The 18,264-nt window shown below is 33.4% G+C and overlaps 1 protein-coding gene across 3 annotated transcripts in view; it reads right to left on the bottom strand.

Moving 5' to 3' along the window:
- Positions 1-18,264, bottom strand: part of DPYD (dihydropyrimidine dehydrogenase) — an 865,822-nt gene that overhangs the window by 713,542 nt on the left and 134,016 nt on the right. The gene's annotated exons all lie outside the window — the stretch shown is intronic.

Raw genomic sequence — 18,264 nt, 5'->3', positions numbered from 1 at the left:
TATCTACTGTCATTGTGGCAAAAGTTCTCCCTTTTCTCTTTCCCAGGTCATGCCCTTTCTCATTTTTTTTTCCCACATTTTAAAGTCAAACTTAAATCATTAGAATACAAATTTATGTATTCTAATGCATGTTAGAAAATAGAATATATAGGAAACATAAGGCTGCATGATGAAAAGTGCATTGTTACTGTGCAGTTAATTTTGGCTTCTGGCTTTCTTTAGTTTGAATAAACTTTCTTGTCTACCCCAGCAGTCACAGATGACATCTCTGCAACAGAAAGAGTGGTAGTGGCAAAATTTCTAGAACGTTAAAAAAAAAAAATCCACACCCATGTGTCTTTTCAAAACCAACTAAACTTCTATAAAGCATCTCGGGTTCTTTCAAAGTTTGTTTTGTAACGAGCAATGTAGACAATGCTATAATACTTTATATTTTTGCTTTTAATGACAACCACCAGTTCTTTTTCACTTAAGTTAAGGTGAGAAATTTTATTTAATGGCAGCTGAAGGGGCATTTTCAATTGGGAAAATTCATTTACATCTGTGGTAAACTTGATTTTAAACTTGATTTTGATTAAAAGTTGCACTAGTATTTTACCACCAAATTAAAAAAGATATGCATCATTTAAAAATTAATTTTTTAAAATAAACTACAGAGAAAAAGATGTACATAATTATCAGTCTTTGTTTTGAATGAAATCTTTCCCTTCAATCCTTAATGTAAAGATCTTGTGCTATAACTTCTAAAGCCATACATATAAGAGTGCTACACTGTGGACTTAAAGTAGGTGTGTAAATATTTTTAATCACTATTACCTGAAAAATGAAATATAACAAACACATAAACTAATATGCTATTTTCTTTACCTATTAAATACTGGGAATTATTTACATTTTTAAAGTAAACTTTAAAATTATAAATAAAAAACTTAAATGTTTTTAGCCTGAAAATAATATGTTTTTATGGGATATTTTAAAACAGAAAAACACATAGAAAAAGATGATCAGTTAATAATCAAAATCACTTTTAATGTCTGCCACACAGAGACTTCTGGTGCATACTTTTCATGTGTTTTTTTGTTTTGTTTTGTTTTTGAAATGGTGTCTCACTCCGTTACCAGGTTGGAGTGCAGTGGCATGATCTTGACTCACTGCAACCTCTGCTTCCCAGATTCAGGTAATTCTCCTGCCTCAGCCTCCCGAGTAACTGGGACTACAGGCGCACATCACCATGTCCAACTAATAATTGTATTTTTAGTAGAGACGAAGTTTCACCATGTTGGCCAGGATGGTCTCCCTGTCTTCACCTCGTGATCCACCTGACTTGGCCCTCCAAAGTGCTGGGATTACAGGCATGAACCACCGCGCCCAGCCACTTTTTAGAATTTTTAATGCCTATAAAGCACACACACAAACATATATATTACAAAAAGATACTGTCTCATCTGTTTTATAATCTTTTTTTACATTTAAAACATTTTTCAATGTCAATAAAAATAAATGTTATGTCATAATTTTTAAGGGCTACTTATTATTACATTGTATAGCATTAAGAAAATTAAACAATCTCTCATGTTGGACATATGAATTCCTTCTTTCCTTTTTATTTTGCTATTATCAATAATTACATAAGAGACAATATTTATGTATACCACTATTTGTCTGTCAGATTATGGGTCTTATAGTTTCCCTCTTTTAATTTTATAATAAATAAAATATGTTTTTGGTTCTATTTCATTGAACTCTATTTTTAGAACTCTACTGTTAAATTTTTAGCTTTCTAAAATGTTTTATTATCTTAAAGACCAATATCTTAAAGACTCACTCTTCTTAGCTTTTTCAAATACTTAATTAAAATTAAATTTAATAATTGTGATTTTTTTCCACATCCTTATCTAAATGCATTTTACTTTTAGAACAGTAAAATGGGGATAACAATAGCACCTGCTAATTGGGTTGTTCAGAAGATTAAGTGGGTTGATTTATTCAGAAGGCTTAGAACAGCTCCTGGCACAAAGCAAGAAAATACATAGTTATACTATATATATTTATCTAAGTATAGCATATATATATACACACACACACATGTACATATATATGTAGTAATATATGTATCTAAGTATATATGTATAATATATAACTATATAAAATGTTATAACATGCATATATATATATATATATGCACATGAACTAATGAATACTTATACTCCTGCTTCTAAACATTCTGAATATCATCTCTACCATTATTCTTTTAATATACTGCTGGATATAATTTGCTAATTTTATTTAAACTTTTTATCAATGTAAATAAGCTCATTTAATGTTTCTTTGGTGCTATTTTATTCAAGTGCTGTTATCAAGTTTTTAGAATAAATTCTAAATCTCATGTTTTCCTGTGTTCCAGAAAAATTAAAATAACACAGGAAATAATTATAATTGATAATAATTGTTACTCTTTAGGACTGGCAAAGCTCACCTGTGAAACAGTATATTAGTATGGCAACTCTTGCATGGTTAGATTTTTTTCATTTTCTCTTTTATTTTCTCCTTCCTAATTCTTCCATTGTTACACGTTTGGTTATGCTTTCCAATCTAATCTAGGTATATTTTATAATCCATTTATATTTTCCTAAAACACATTGATATTTCAGAATTTTAGTAGTCTAGAGTTCTAAAAGGCTATAATCATTTTTTTGGCATCTACGAATAGATATACTCATTCCTAATGTTCTGAACTTCTATTTCATATCATTTATTTTTGTTTTTTTCTATGTGAATAATTGAATAACTGATTTGCATTTTTCAAAAAACAAATTTTCAAAACAAATTCTTGATTAAATATCATGTTTTCATTTTTTATTTGATAACCTTTTATTTCATTTTTTTATTTGATAAACAATTTTTGCTGATTTGCCTACTGCTATGATCTCTCACTATCACTGAGTTTCTAGCAAACATTCATATTATGAAAACTATTTATAATAGATTTCACATTATAAGTGCAGTGTTAATTGGTGCATAACATTTTTCTTTATTTATCTGTTGCCCCAATGTCTTACAAGGCACATACTTTGCTTTTAAATATCCTTGTTGCTCTTTTTGTGTTTTACTTAAAGGAATAAATTAGCAGATTTTTCTCATGGCCAGATAAGATTAGAATTGTATATGTTAACTTTGATACACGGAATTTAGCACATATTTACTGTCTTTCATTTCCCTAATCCACAGTTACTCAGTCTTCATTTTGATAGTCTGGGTTTTACATGCAAATTATCATTATTATATTGCCATATTCATATTATTATCTACTATTTCAAAAATATTTGTCTTTTATATTCACTTGTACAAAATAATTTTAAACCATACTCTTGATTTCTAATTTTTTTCATTCAATTGTTAAATATTTACAAGTTTTTTTCCCTATATTTTCTGAACCCCTGAATGTCTAAGAATATATTTCTATTACTAGCATACATAAACTATCTTGCATCTACATAAAATTGTTAACCCACAACATAATTTATTTTAAAATTCTGCAGACAAAATTTCTATATTCTGATATATGGAAGTGAATGTGTGAAGCAACCTAAATTTCTCCCCCACCTACTCTTTGCAACCTATTTGTCCCTTTGGCCTATATATTTATTGGCAGGACTTTTCTTAATTATTGTGGTATAATAACTTGACTAGGTAATAGTAAACTAGGAATATAAATCATTTGGAGTTACACATTCAGGTAAAGAAAAAAACTCTTCTATGACATCTCTGATTACTGGTTACACTTATTTAATGTTCTCTTTGGGGTACACCTATTTTGCTGCCCTACTCTTGATTCTCTTATTCTGCTCTGTTTTTACTCAACATGTTATCATCCCCCAACATATTATATATATTATTGTGTCCTAATATTTATGATCTGTCTCCCTCCTCAGGATGTCAGCTTTGTGAGACAGGTGTAATGTTTGCTTTGTTTATTGCTGTATTTCCAGAAAATTGAGTGATATATACCATAGCTAAAATAAAGATAGGTCTTGAGTGAATTCAAGAAATCCCATATTGGGTCATCATTTATCCTTAATATTACTGAGTTTGTCTGACATTATCATATCTTATTTTACATTTCAAATTTTATTTTTTAATATTTTTCTATTTTTTTTCATTTTCTGTTAACTTTTTCATTTTTAATTATGGTGAGTAAGTATTAGGTGTATGTATTTACAGGGTACATGTGATGTTTGATAAGGTTGGGAAGGTAAGCAGGTGGGAGAAACGGGATGCTTAACAGTTAAAAAAATATAGTTAGAATAAATAAGATCTAGTATTTCATAGCACAACAGGGTGTCTTATATAATTTTAAGCTTTATTATTTTCATCTGCATTTTTAAGAGCTGAACAAATTTCTTTTTCTTTTTACCACTTATTATATTTTTCTTTAACTATAATTCTACTCATGACTGCCTGCAAAGTGGAGTTTATTTAATGTTTTTAGATTCTGAGTTGTCTTATCTCTTTCCTTTGTTTTCTCTCAGTCTATATTTTGCTCCTTTTAAAAGAAGTCATGATTTTATGAACTGTGTGAAGGCCTAAAATTATACCAAAGTGTGTGCATATATATGAACTTATCATAAAGGTTAACATCTTTCACAATGCTCCAAGATGTTAGAAGATGGATAGTAGTTGCAGGCATTGCTGCCAGGTTTCATCTGCATCACACAACCTGAAAGTCTTTATTTTTAAGGCAATCCTCCTATAAAGGTCTTATGATTGGATTAGTTTCCCAAAACATTCTCTCTAGTTTTTCTAGGATTTTCAAGATCTGCCTGCATGTAGAAAAAGGAGTAGAATGAAGACCCGGGAAAAAGTCCTCTGTTTTTCACAGACAATCTATATGAAGACAGAGGGACAGCTTCCTCATTAACAAAAGTGTTAATTCTTCAGGCAGAGGCAGAGTATTGAAGCATTTTCCTTCCCTGGTCTCAGGTAATCTATGTTTTGTGATGTAAATCTGAAGCACAACAAAAATATGAAGCCTGCTTAAAGTTTTCTTATGGAAATTCTTTTGATGTATACTTAGTATATATTTCTTTAGAACTTTACTAGTTGTGAAAATTAGTTGTCATTGTTATTACAAGGTTAGACATTTTCTAGTGTATTTTTTGAGAATTCATAAAGGCTCAAAGCTACAAATATAAGTTTTAATTAAAGTAGCATTCAAACTTTTTGACAAAAGTTATATATGCTAAGGGAAATTATCTAAAAATACTATAAGAAGTGTGGATATCATTTTCCATGATGAAACTACTAATAACTGCAATAATTATTTATCTGTATGTCTTTTCTTCTCTGAGTATTCATTATTTGCTACCAACCACCTAGTTGTGAAAATTTTAAATGTTTTACTTTTTCACCCAGGTTATTTATAACATTAAAGTTTTTTAAAAATTAACATATTCCAGACTTTTAAATGTTATATATGTATATTTTTTCACTTATCATACAGACAAGATTATTTAGTCATGAATACTATCCTTTCACTTATGAGCAACTACAAATCTGCTCCTTGCAAATAATGCCAGAGACTGCAAATACTCAAGGCTACACTAATTTCTCTTCTCTTTGAAAATATGCTGTATGTTCACTCACTAACATGCAATTTGGTGCTTACTTATATGCAGATTCATAACACAAAATATTATGTGGATAAAAGGGGCCAGAAGGGAACTTACAGATGATCAAGTTCAATGTACAAATGAGACAATCGCAGAGACCTATTCAAGATTTCAAACTCAGCTAACCCTAGAACACAGGTCTTCCCATTTCTTTTCTAGTTTTGTTTTTTTCAGTCAAAAAGTAAGGTATATAAGGACAGATATCATGTCCTCTGGGTCTTAGTAACCTCCTCCACACTCATAATATTGGTAGGAAATGTACAAATGCTTTAATGTTGATATATGATGGATGATGAACAAGACATGCTTTTTGTTTTTTTGTTTTTGCTGGTCTAGCTTGATTGTGCTGTCAATTAGCCATTACGTACTAATTGTTAGTACATAAATGTAATAATGCAAATAAATGCAATAACCTCAAGTTTTTCTCTCAAAGCAAGGTTACATCAGAAAATAGAAATAAAAGCCAGGTGTGGTGGCTCATGCCTGTAATCCCAGCAATTTGGGAAGCATAGGAGGGCAGATCACCTGAGGTCAAGAGTTGGAGACCAGACTGGTCAACATGGTGAAAACCCATCTCTACTAAAAGTACAAAAATTAGCCAGGTGTGGTGGCACGTGCCTGTAGTCCCAGCTACTAGGGGAGCTGAGGCAGCAGGACAGCTTGAACCTGGGAGAAGGCTGCAGTGATCCGAGACTGTGCCACTGCACTGAAGCCTGGGCAATAGAGTGAGACTCTGTCTAGGAAAGAAAGAAAAGGAAGAAAAGAAAGGAGGGAAGGAAGGAGGGAGGGAGGGAGGGAGGGAGGAAGGAAGGAAGAAGAGAGGGAGGGAGGGAGGGAGAGAGGGAGGGAGGGAGGAAAGAAGGAAGGAAGGAAGGAGGGAGGGAGGGAGGGAGGGAGGAAGGAAGGAAGGAGGGAGGGAGGGAAGGAGGGAGGGAGGGAAGGAAGGAAGGAGGAAGGAAGGAGAAAGAAAATGAATATATTATTTGGTTATAATAATTAGAAAACATCTCAAAATTTAGAAAGCATACCTATAAATATCATCTCATTAAATTCTTCAAGAATCTTGCATGGTAAACATTATATTAGCAACAAATTATTTATAAAAAATCCAGAAGCCAAATAACTGGCTCAAGTTTGCAAAGCTAATGAGCGAGAAGGCAAAAAATTAAACTTACTCTATTTCATTAAAAAGCTTAAATTCTATTACTTCTCTATAGACTAATGCTGTTTATTAAACTATGTCAAAACACTCCTGCATTCAATGCTACCAAAGTCAAAGTTATAACTACTATACAACATTTAACAGGACTATAACCTAAAATGTTACGTCTTACAACATGTAAACTCACTTATCACTTAAATGTATCAATTACTATAACAAAAGATATTTATTTTCATTGTTATGTCACTATATATAGGCATAGATATGGTGAAGGAAAAGGTTTTCCTTATTCAACAGTAAATAATAGTGAAAATCAAAAGAGTAGTATCTTTGATAATTTCACACATATTCCCTAAGAAATAGCTGCTCAATTTTCCTCAAAAAAAGCTACAGGGTAATTTTCATATAGAGCTCAAACTAGCTAAGGAATCACTTGTTGCAACAAGCTCTCTTTCTATACTGATGGTTAGCATTGAAATATACTGCCACCTTATGACAATTCTTTTTATATCTTAATTTTCAGAATATTCTGTTTTAAAAATAAACCTTCACCAGGAATAAGCCCATGAAGTCTAGAAACTACCTGGAATTTATTTGAGATTTTTAAGTTATTAGCTCTATTGAAAACAACCTGAGAGAAAACATTATATTTAAAAGAGTATTTTTAGATTTTGAACATCATAATAATTTTGACATGATTTCACAAGCATTTTTAAATCCAATAATCAAACATATAACTGATTACATTCTGGCAATTGACCTAAAATTTTGAATCTACTTTTCCAGTAACAGTTCAAGAAGTTATATTTAAGTATTTGCCCTTATTGTCTCTACAGTTCTGCAAACACACACACACACACACACACACACACACACACACTAAGACTTACAAACTGCAATAGCTTAGATTTGAAGGAAGTATAGGGAAAATAAAGACTAAAATTTTAAAAAGACTGTAAACATGAAAAAATACATTAGTGTGTGAAATTCACAAGAAGACAAAATAAAACGCTACTACAAAACTACTACTATTACAAAACAAAGTACCTGCTTACATATAACCCTCTTTTTGAGTATTCACAGTATAAATTTCCATTGTACCATGAAACGTGAAGCTTTCTACAGGAGCTCGTTTATTTTTCTCTATAGATCCAGTGATTCATGTTTGCAATGGGCTCTCTGTTTTTCTTTTTGCATTAGTTACTAAAGTACTTATCAAATAATTTATTTTTCATCTTTATCAAGTATATAAGAAATCACTGCATGCATTTTGTACAGTATTATCACTCCTGGTTGCATCTTGTTTTTTCTGTCTTACTTTCACTTTGGCCTGGTAGTACCATTTACTTTCATTTATATGTAACAAGTTGGTACTACGGAAAGATAAGAATTTAGAAGTTGAACAACTAGACCCAACTCTAACTTTTACTAGCTGTAGAACCATGATCAGTTACTTCTTCTCTAGGATAAACAATAGGTTGGCTATTCATAAATTGTGACTAAAATACCTTTAGAGATATCTAATATTTATTGGGTCCTAATATATAATGGCTACTTATATAACTTAATTTCTACATTGTTTGATTTCAGTGAAGCTTCTAAAATCAAGTTATGTTTGATAATTGCATTTAATGCAGTTGTGTTCTCCCACAAAGGCAGTTTTTAAATCAATGATATCTTTGAATTGAGGAAAAACAGTATTAACTTATTGTACTGTACTTTTATAATCACCTTTGTATTATTTTGGAATTAAGCAGAATTATTAACAAAAACATTTCAACAAAATGCTGAGTTGCATTTAAATCATAAATGGAAAAAAATTAAAAACTGTTCAACAAATAAAGGCTATGATTAAGACTTTAACATTGTTTTGAGAAAAAAGTTGACAATTCACTAACTTTTCCATATGTCATGAACATTGAAAATTCACTAAAATTATTTTAAACTTCATGGACAATAATTTTTTTTTAAGTTGTGCACAATAACATAATGCTTAGTTTAATTACTGATTTGCTGTTTGCCCAAAGTTTTAATCAAGAGAGTTCTTACATGTGGATAACAATGATGACATCTGTAAAAGTTAGTGCCACGTTTAACTCCTCCAGGCACAACAGCACCTGGTGACGCCACAGGGAAGAAATCATGGATACTTCTTGAACATACTGCAACAGCTGTCAACTCAGAAGGAGGTATATTCTAAGTTCTACCAAGCAAGTAGTACTCTACAAAACCTCATTCTGTCCCTTCTTTTAACTGAAAGGAAGCCAGATGGAAACATGCAACTTGTCAAATTGCAAATGAAGAATTACTACAAATTGTATTGCATGTATCTCTGGGTGTTCATCATTAAAAATTTGGTTGCTAAATTTGCATGACATTTAAAGAAAACTAAAGATGCTTGATGCTATTTCAGGTAAAGACAATATCATATTTTTAAGATAATAATACATCAAGGTAAAGACAATGAAAATGAGTATATCTTTCATATAATATCAGGACAAATAACTAACAGGCATCATTCTAGAAGCTTCATAATGTCCAGAATGACTACAAATGCAGCATGGCTAATCATCTCTCACAACAGTTAATGGTGCAATCTGCTTGGAGCACACAGCCACAGAAAACCAAGAAAACAAACTGTATTACTCATGATACAGCAGTCTTAGCTACACTGCTATGGCTAAACCTCCACCTGTATCTCCATTATAGACTTCTATTTCCATCCATTGTATGAAATTAGCATAATGTTTAAACATTTTGAGGAAATATTCATTGTAAATTTATACAAAACTCAAAACTAATAATTGTGCTTTATATTTTTGGTACAAAAATTACTTACGATTTTAAGACTACCATTCGTTTGATAAAATTAGACATATGTAGTTATTTCATATTTAGAGTGTAAGCATTACTATTTCTGAGATGCCCCAGGAAATGTTTTGATTTGTTCATCCATTCTTGTATGTCTACATATAAGCATCCATTAAGCACCTACTGTATGACATGTTCCATATATCTTTAGTTACATGAAATATCCTTTCAACATTATTAAACTATTCATTAACAACTAGAGACTTGTTTGGGGAAGAAAAAAATGCCCTGCAAATTCTGAAAGAAAATGATTTGTGTCAAGCTGAATCACGTTTAAGTGTGTATGTGATCCTAATGATGCAATAAAGATCACTGAGTCCCTGAGAGTATCTGTTAACACATCTCCCAAAACTGTGGTACAAATTATTTCTTAACAGCTTTAAATGATACGCATTATTTACTTATCTTCTAAATAAACCCTAAAAATTATATAAATGATTTTAACAAGTCAACTCACATTTTTTCTATACCAATAATGCATTTTAATATGGTTAATCAGCCCTAAATAATACTTTCAAATTCTTACAAATTTAGATACAGCTTAGCTCAATAACCACACCATGCATGGCCACAGAGGAGAAGACGGAGTCTTAGCAAAGACTGAGAAAGTTGCTTAAGATCACACAGAAACGGGATATGGTGCTTCGGACTAATTCACTTTTGTGTCAGGCCTATGTGTCTCATTCCAATCCTTTATTCACTGATAAATCTCTAAGACCAAGAAGTGAAACACTGAAAGGTATTAGTACAAAGTAACCATGAAGGGACACAAAGATAAAATTTAAGTTGTTGAGGAAGTAAACTCAGACACCTTTTTCTGCTGTCTCTCTTCCTCATCCTCTCACATTAATAGATACATGATTAAACCACTGCAAACAAAGGTCTGTGGAGAACACTTTGTCTATACTGCCAGGTTCCCTGTGCATTACATAAATCCCAGTGGGAGAGCTACTGGCCACTATACCACCCCTGTTATCTCCATTTCTCTACAGTTTTACGTTTCTTTCAAACCCAACATCCCATTTTCTTCTGTGGCCCCAGACAGCTGTCATTGCAGCACAACGGACAGCAGTCACAGTGACCTTGCTTGGAGCATGCTCTATGGAAGTCCACATCCCACGCAGCTGCCTTTCCTGGATCATGGGACCCCATCACAGTGAGCCCCTCTCTATCTGCAGGTAGAGGACTGGGAATTACACATTTGCTGGGGGCACTGCCGTACATACACACTTTACTTCCCATCTTTTCAAACTGTCCTCTCATTTTATTCATTTCCCTGCTTACAGTTAAAACATTCAATAAAAGCACAGAAGGTAAAAGTAGTATAAAGGCAAGACCAATGGATGAAAAGGACAACTCAGAAATAGACCACGAATTCAGTGCTACTTTATATGCAAATCCCTTCTATCTTTAATAGTATTCATCAAATGTCTTCAGTCATTTATAAAGAGTAAATTATTTTCCTTTGAAACCTTTGACAGAATAAGTGGTCAAACTCCTTTGTTACGTTTGTCTGTAGGAGTTAGGACCGAGAAAGTATTTCCTGGATATCAGGTGGCAGTATCATCAGGGTGATACCATGGTTCTTTTTGAGTAAAATATAAAATGTGAGCCAACATAGTGAAGGCACAGTCCTGGGGAAATGTGCAATACTGTGGTGGGCACTGAAGAATTCTGAAAGTAGGGGGTAGGAGTGTGTTGGAGAGAAGCACCAAATGCTAGCTTTTATAATCCCTGTGTTACTCATCTCTCAAATGTCCCCTTTCTATTTCTTACAGAGCCAAAGTTGTTGAACAGAAAAAGATGATAGAAAACTGATTTTTGATAAAATTATCATTTGAATGATCATGGCTATAAATAATTGGCCTCTTCTAAAATGAAAAAGAACTCCATGTCCTAGTTACACATGGATAGGCATTGATCATCCTATTTAAAAGTAATGTTTCTATACAAGATGACTTATACACAGAAAATCAGATGTGCTTTATCAGGTTTGGCAAGTAGGGACTGCTATCCCAGAGGGATGTTTCCAAAAAGGAATGAATACACCTTTGTTATTTTATTTATTTATTTATTTACTTATTTACTCACTTATTTATTTTTTTGAGACACATTCTCCTGCTAGAATGCAGTGGCATGATCTCAGCTCACTGCAACCTCTGCCTCATGGGTTCAAGCAATTCTCTCACCTCAGCCTTCCAAGTAGCTGGGATTACAGTTGCCTGTCACAACAACCAGCTAATTTTTGTATTTTAGAGGTGGGATTTCACCATGTTGGTCAGGCTGGTCTGGAACTCCTGACCTCAGGTGATTCATGTGCCTTGGCCTCCCAAAGTGCTGGGATTACAGGCATGAGCCACCAGGCCTGGCCTTGTTATTATATTTTCAATCAAAGATCCAGAGGCATCATTTACTAGGGGTCATAAAACTGGAAAAGACAAAAAACTTGTAGATTTGGAAGACAACTCATTCAGAGAAAGGCCACACCTTTCTTGTGGTTAGTAATTTATCCTAAATCCCAAGATTAACCCATTATCATGGTAACAGAAAGCATCAGTGTTTCCCCACAATCTCTCATCCTTCTAATAAAATAATGGTTCCCATGACAATAGATGCAACCTCAGGAGAGGCAAGTTCAGGGTAGAAGCAGTAAACATATCTTGGCTTAATAAGCAGGGAGGAAACTACACTGAGAGTATTATCCTCTCACTTTCTTTTTGTTGTTAGTAATAAAAGTAATAGGTTATAAGAGATATGAATCACATTATCAGCCATCTAATGTGTAATACTTGACCTCATTTGAATTTCTATTCCAAAGAGACTAGCAGTGTTCAATATAGGAAGAATACCAAAAAGCAAAATGGGGGACATGACAGTTTCTGCTAATTGCTATTCATTATCTCTCCAAACAATAGTGTTTCCTTAGACATAAACCATACTTTTCCTTTTTTAAAAAATTACTCTTACAGTGTAAATAAAACCCATTTCTCAGCTCTTTATACCAACAGTTGAGAGTGTAGACATCTCTTTAGTAACCAAGATTCCATGGTAAGAAGCTCAAGGGGATCTGTGAAGTAGACCTCTAGATGAAGAGGACATAAAGAACAAGAGAACACACTTAAGTCTCTAAGAGTTTTTTTAAAATGTAAATATATGAAGTTTTATAAGACTAAACTGTCTTTCTCAAGAAGCATAGTACAAAATGTGTTCTGGGTGGTTCTCATTGAATACAACAGGCAATTGCTTTACCAAGAAAGGAAATCCAGTTTCTATTTCCTAAAACTTAGATGCACAGTATGGCAGCACTCTCTCTCATAGATGATCTGTGTTCAGATCTACCTACCTCTCTCTAACTTCCTTTTCAGAAGGTGTCTTCTAACTACTGTGAAAAACATGTGAGGGATGCATATTAACAGATTAACTGGAGTGATAAATGCTATCCATTGTGACATTGTTATGAGACTGTGATTTTGACTGCCATCCATATCAATTGCTTAAGGTCTCCATTTTGTATAGTGTCAAAGAGACACTAACAAAGGTAGGCAATACATAAAAATGTATGTCTAGAAGAATTTTTTCATTTTTTTTTTTTGAGACAGAGTCTCACTCTGTCGCCCAAGCTGAAGTGCAATAGCTTGATCTCAGCTCATTGCAATCTCCGCCTTCCGGGTTCAAGCAATTCTCCTGCCTCAGCCTCCTGAGTAATGGGGATTACAGGTTCCTGACACCACGCCAGGCTAATTTTTTGTATTTTTAGTAGAGACCGGGTTTTACCGTGTTGGCCAGGCCGGTTTCAAACTCCTGACCTCAAGTGCTCCGCCCACCTCAGCCTCCCAAAGTGCTAGGATTACAGGCTTGAGCCACTGCGCCTGGCCTCAGAAGAATTTTAATGACAAACAGCAGTTAGGAAAACAATCCCTGCATTGGTTACTTTTGTGTCAGGATATAATGTGCTTAAAAGTAAGAAAGACAATAAGCTATTTGTAAAATATAATTTTTTTATAATTTCATGGTGTTCTGATTTTAATAAATACAAATACATTTATTATTTGCTGTCTAATGAGAATTATTCACATCTTGTTGTTTAGTAAAATCATTAAATGAGAATATAGCAAATACAAACTTTAATTTGTAGAAAGATAAAAACAGCAGCACAGCAAAATGTATTTGCGTTTTGAATAAGCTTCAAACACAAGTCCATTGAACATTTAATTTAATAATTATGCATATTTCATTGGTTATTTTGATAATATGTAACATAAAAAGTGCTGAATGTTTACTGAAGATGAGAAAGGTAAAAAAAATCTATTTTCCTGAGCTACAATATACACCACACAGATTTCCTCTATCTGTGTGTTCTTCATTCTGTCATGTGAATCAGTTTGGATCACTGTTTTATGTTATGCATATTATTCAACTTGAATGTATATTTAAAGTGGTATTTTACAAATGGAAGAAAATAATTACTTACACACATATTTGTGATTCAAAGCTTTCAACAGGCAATGACACTCATCCATCAACAGTCTTCAATGCCATATGTTTTTATAGCAGTTCTCCAAACATGAAGAGAACCTAAATATGCAGTGAGTTTCAAGCACTTCGCACACACCCGTGTTTATTAATACATGTTTCTGCTGGCCACAAGGAAGATTATCTTTTCTTTGAGGTCACTGACTCTTGACTACAATGATATCTTCCCAATTTGGCCTTTAAATCTTAGGTTAACAATATACCTCAGCCAAATAAAAAACGAAAAGGGATTCAACTCTCCCAGTAAATTTAAGACAATCATAGAGGATGAATGGCATTTAAATCCTATTACTCTAAAAAGCACAAAGGCAATTTTAGAAAAGCATCTCCTTCTCTTTTACATATTTAGTAGTAACCAACACTTTACCAATTCTAACAAACTTGATGATTGGTGCCTTAGAAAATTTATATTTCTAATGAAGTTCATGGATTCTCTTAATGTACAGATGAAAAAATGTGACATGTAAAAATGTGGACATTTGTGACTTGTAATTGGCCTTTACTTTTATACCATAAACATCACCCTTGTAAATGAATTATTTTAAGACACAAAGATAAAACTGCTCAGTCCACTCCGAATTATTGTAATGTTCTCATTTAAAACCACCATCTGTCAAAGATTATCTTATTTTATACCAAGGAACATACATTAAATATTTATCCTTCTTATCCTGGAAATGTGCTTACACACAAGATGATGGCCCTACCTGAGGAGATATTTTTATTAGTTATTTTATTAGCTCATCTCTGAATAAAACTTAGAATAGACACCTGAAGTTTACACCTAAAGAGAGACACTCTTTTTAGGCTGAAGAGTGTGATTTCTGAAGGCCGATATTAATTTACACATTCTGAGGCCAATGAGTTAACTTACGTTATCTTGGCCACAAGCAGTTATTACTTATTTTGTTTGACCTAAAAATAGCAAAAATTTGCAAAGGTAAAGTTTGTTAAAATATAGCATATACCTGAAAGAATTTGGGTGGAAATAAAAACCTAATTCTTACATAAGTAGTGAGGGAGAAAATTGTGTAAATTGTTCTTTTTTTGCATGGAAGTTCCTAACTTCTAGAGTAGTTAAGCATTGCTTCATATTTTATGCTTTATTTCTCTAGCTTTGAGAAAAAACACACAGGTCACTCTGAACTAAGAACAGTCCTTAAAATATTCATGCATCCTCCTATTTTCCATATAATAGTAATGAAAAAAATTGAACATTTGGTCAATTACAGAAAATACTACTACAAATTTCAAGTTATATATGCACACAAATAATACCTAAATTCAGAAAGAAAATAAAGCCGCTCATCTTATTTCACAGATTTCCCAGTAGGATACTTCACACTGGCAGTGAAAATATTTGAAAGCATAACTTAATAAGCCATAATTGCATCTACATCTAAACTAAAATGAAATAAGTGAGACTTTTATCCTAAACACTGAAGTAGATCAGAATGACAACACTTTGGAAATTAATAAGTTTCAAGATGCTATATCACAACTTCTGGCTTAAATCGTCAACCTGCATTTCTAGCCTACATTTAGAATAATGGCAGTCATCCATGGCAAAGTTCCACTGCTAGTCTGTAATACATGAAGAAGAAGAAAGAGGTCTATTTACAAACTTCAACTTACCCTTAGGCAGAGAAGTAGCAAAACTTTAAAGAACAATTCTTGGCAAAGACTGCAAGTCTAAGACACACCATTCAAAATAATGATCCTTCTACAATTTTTATGATGTCCTCCATTTGTTCAAAACATAGCTAAATCTTAAGGGAACTTCTGAACAAACAGAAGTTCCATTGAACAAGGCTATGACAACAACAGACCATTTTAAAAAACCAAGTTAATCTCAAAATTTTCTTTTTTGAAAAGAGTTGAAGATATTTACATGTAAGTACTAAAATATAAGTGTATGTGAACACGGATATTATCATAATCAACAGCTTCTACACAGAGATCACTCTACCATTGACCTTTACTGGTCACCTGCTGCATACATACGAGAAACAAGATTTAGTAATAAAGCCTCCTCTAGAAAAATTACACTGTAGTAGAGAGGTAGGTAGGTGAAATTGTCATTGCAACATAATGTAAAAACTACTTTATTAGCAATAAGTGGCAGCTTTTCTTCAAAGACGGTACCGACAAACCCTCCCATCCTTGTATATATGTGCTGTTTGTCCCACGAAGATATCTAGAAGAACTGTGACAGCAGCCCATGACGTATGTGTGGGAGGTGGGAGGCGGGAGGTGGGGCAGCTTTGGGGAAGAAACAAGACTAAGGAGGAGCCACATTAACAGAGACTTGAGACCCGCATTCCCTTCCCTTAAATCTGGACTACTTTGTGAGTTTCAATGACCAATAAAATGATGGAAGAAGTGATGCTGTACCAGTTTTGAACCTGGTTTTAAATAAGCTTGGTAACCTTTACTTCTGCTTCTTTAAAATCCAGAGCTCTAGGCTGTAAGATCCTAGTTTAGCCCACCAAAGGAGGAGAAGCCATATGAGAGAGAAGAAAGAAACACAATATTGCAAAGGCAAAAATACAAGCTTTATTCTTTGTTGTTGTTTGTTTTGAGACAAAATCTGGCTCTACTGCCCAGGCTGGAGTGCAGTGGCCCAATCTTGGTTCACAGGATTCAAGTAATCCTCCCACCTCAGGCTCCTGAGTAGCTGGGACTACAGGCATGCACCACCATGCCAGGCTAAGTTCTGTATTTTTTGTAGAGATGGGGTTTCACCACTTTACCCAGGCTGGTCTCAAACTTGTGATCTCATGTGATCTACTGTCCATCAAGGCATTACAAAGTGCTGGGAACAAGCTGTTTTATGCAAATGCCTGTGGCTGAATAAAACCTTAATCAACACAAGAGATAACCTGCACTGGGGTATATATTAGTACCTTCATTCAATAATAAATTCATATTGACCCAGAATCTGGCTAACATCCACATAACAGCCCTAATTTGAGTATAAAATTAACCTAGTAATTATCCAGTATTAAAAATTTGAAAGCACTATCCATATATTACATATTTGAGAAGCAAACAACTGATCACATGAGCTGACCCACCCTCAGAAATGCTTTATATGAGACACAGTTTAATGATAGGGCTTCCGAGTATACTGGGAGCATCAATCATTGAACAGCATTTCTTTCTTTTGTAAAACTGAACCATAAGCTATTATTTGCATGCTTACTATTGATCAGTAAGATACAAAACCCTGCATGGTAAATTCTAGTTAGTTTAAATTCTGGGAAATAGTTTATGAATATGAATTTTAGGCTTTTGCCTTCAGAAAATAAATCATATTATCTATTGTAGATGTTAAGCAAAATTTTAAATAGTTTTGTTTTTTCTCTGCTTTTTTCTCACCTCCCACACTTCTTTCCAAGCCCATATGACCTCATGCTGGTCAAAGTTCTTTTGCTATTTCATAATTTTCTCAAAAGCAATATTTGAATAATAAAATTCAGTATAACGTAAATGTATCTTCTTAGATATACCTCCTGAAAGACTCTGTGTGCACAAATCACGCAGCTCCCTTCATCAAATCAACATGCTCAACCTCTGAGTACAGCAGATCTCCGCTAGTTATTAGCAAGCTGTAACACAATATGATTAATTTATATATTGCTTTAAGTCTTTGATAAACTTACAGGTGGATGGTTTTGAAAAACAAAAAAGGAATCCCTTCAAGATTGCAAAGGAGAAATATCAAGTTAAAGAACAGAGAAGAACCACAACAGCAGCAGTTGAGGTATGTGTGGGAGGTGGGGCAGCTTTGGGGAAGGAACAGGCTAACAAGGAGCCACATAAACAGAAACCTCAGACCTACATTGTGAACTTTTCATCTGACTCCCTCGAGAAATCATCTGGAATCCCTGCACTGCTTACTATTTTCTAAGGTGAACTCTTTCTGGTATTGGAGAAAAATGATCAATTTTGTCCCAAAATTGGTCTCAGTTCAAAAATGAATACTCCTCATAGACCCAGCTGACGTCAGGATTACATGCTTATTAC

The sequence above is a fragment of the Aotus nancymaae genome, unplaced genomic scaffold, assembly GCF_030222135.1.
Source record: "Aotus nancymaae isolate 86718 unplaced genomic scaffold, 86718_ANA_hifiasm-v0.15.2.pri h1tg000103l, whole genome shotgun sequence".
Lineage (NCBI taxonomy): Eukaryota > Metazoa > Chordata > Mammalia > Primates > Aotidae > Aotus > Aotus nancymaae.
This window is presented reverse-complemented; position numbering and strand designations above follow the sequence as displayed.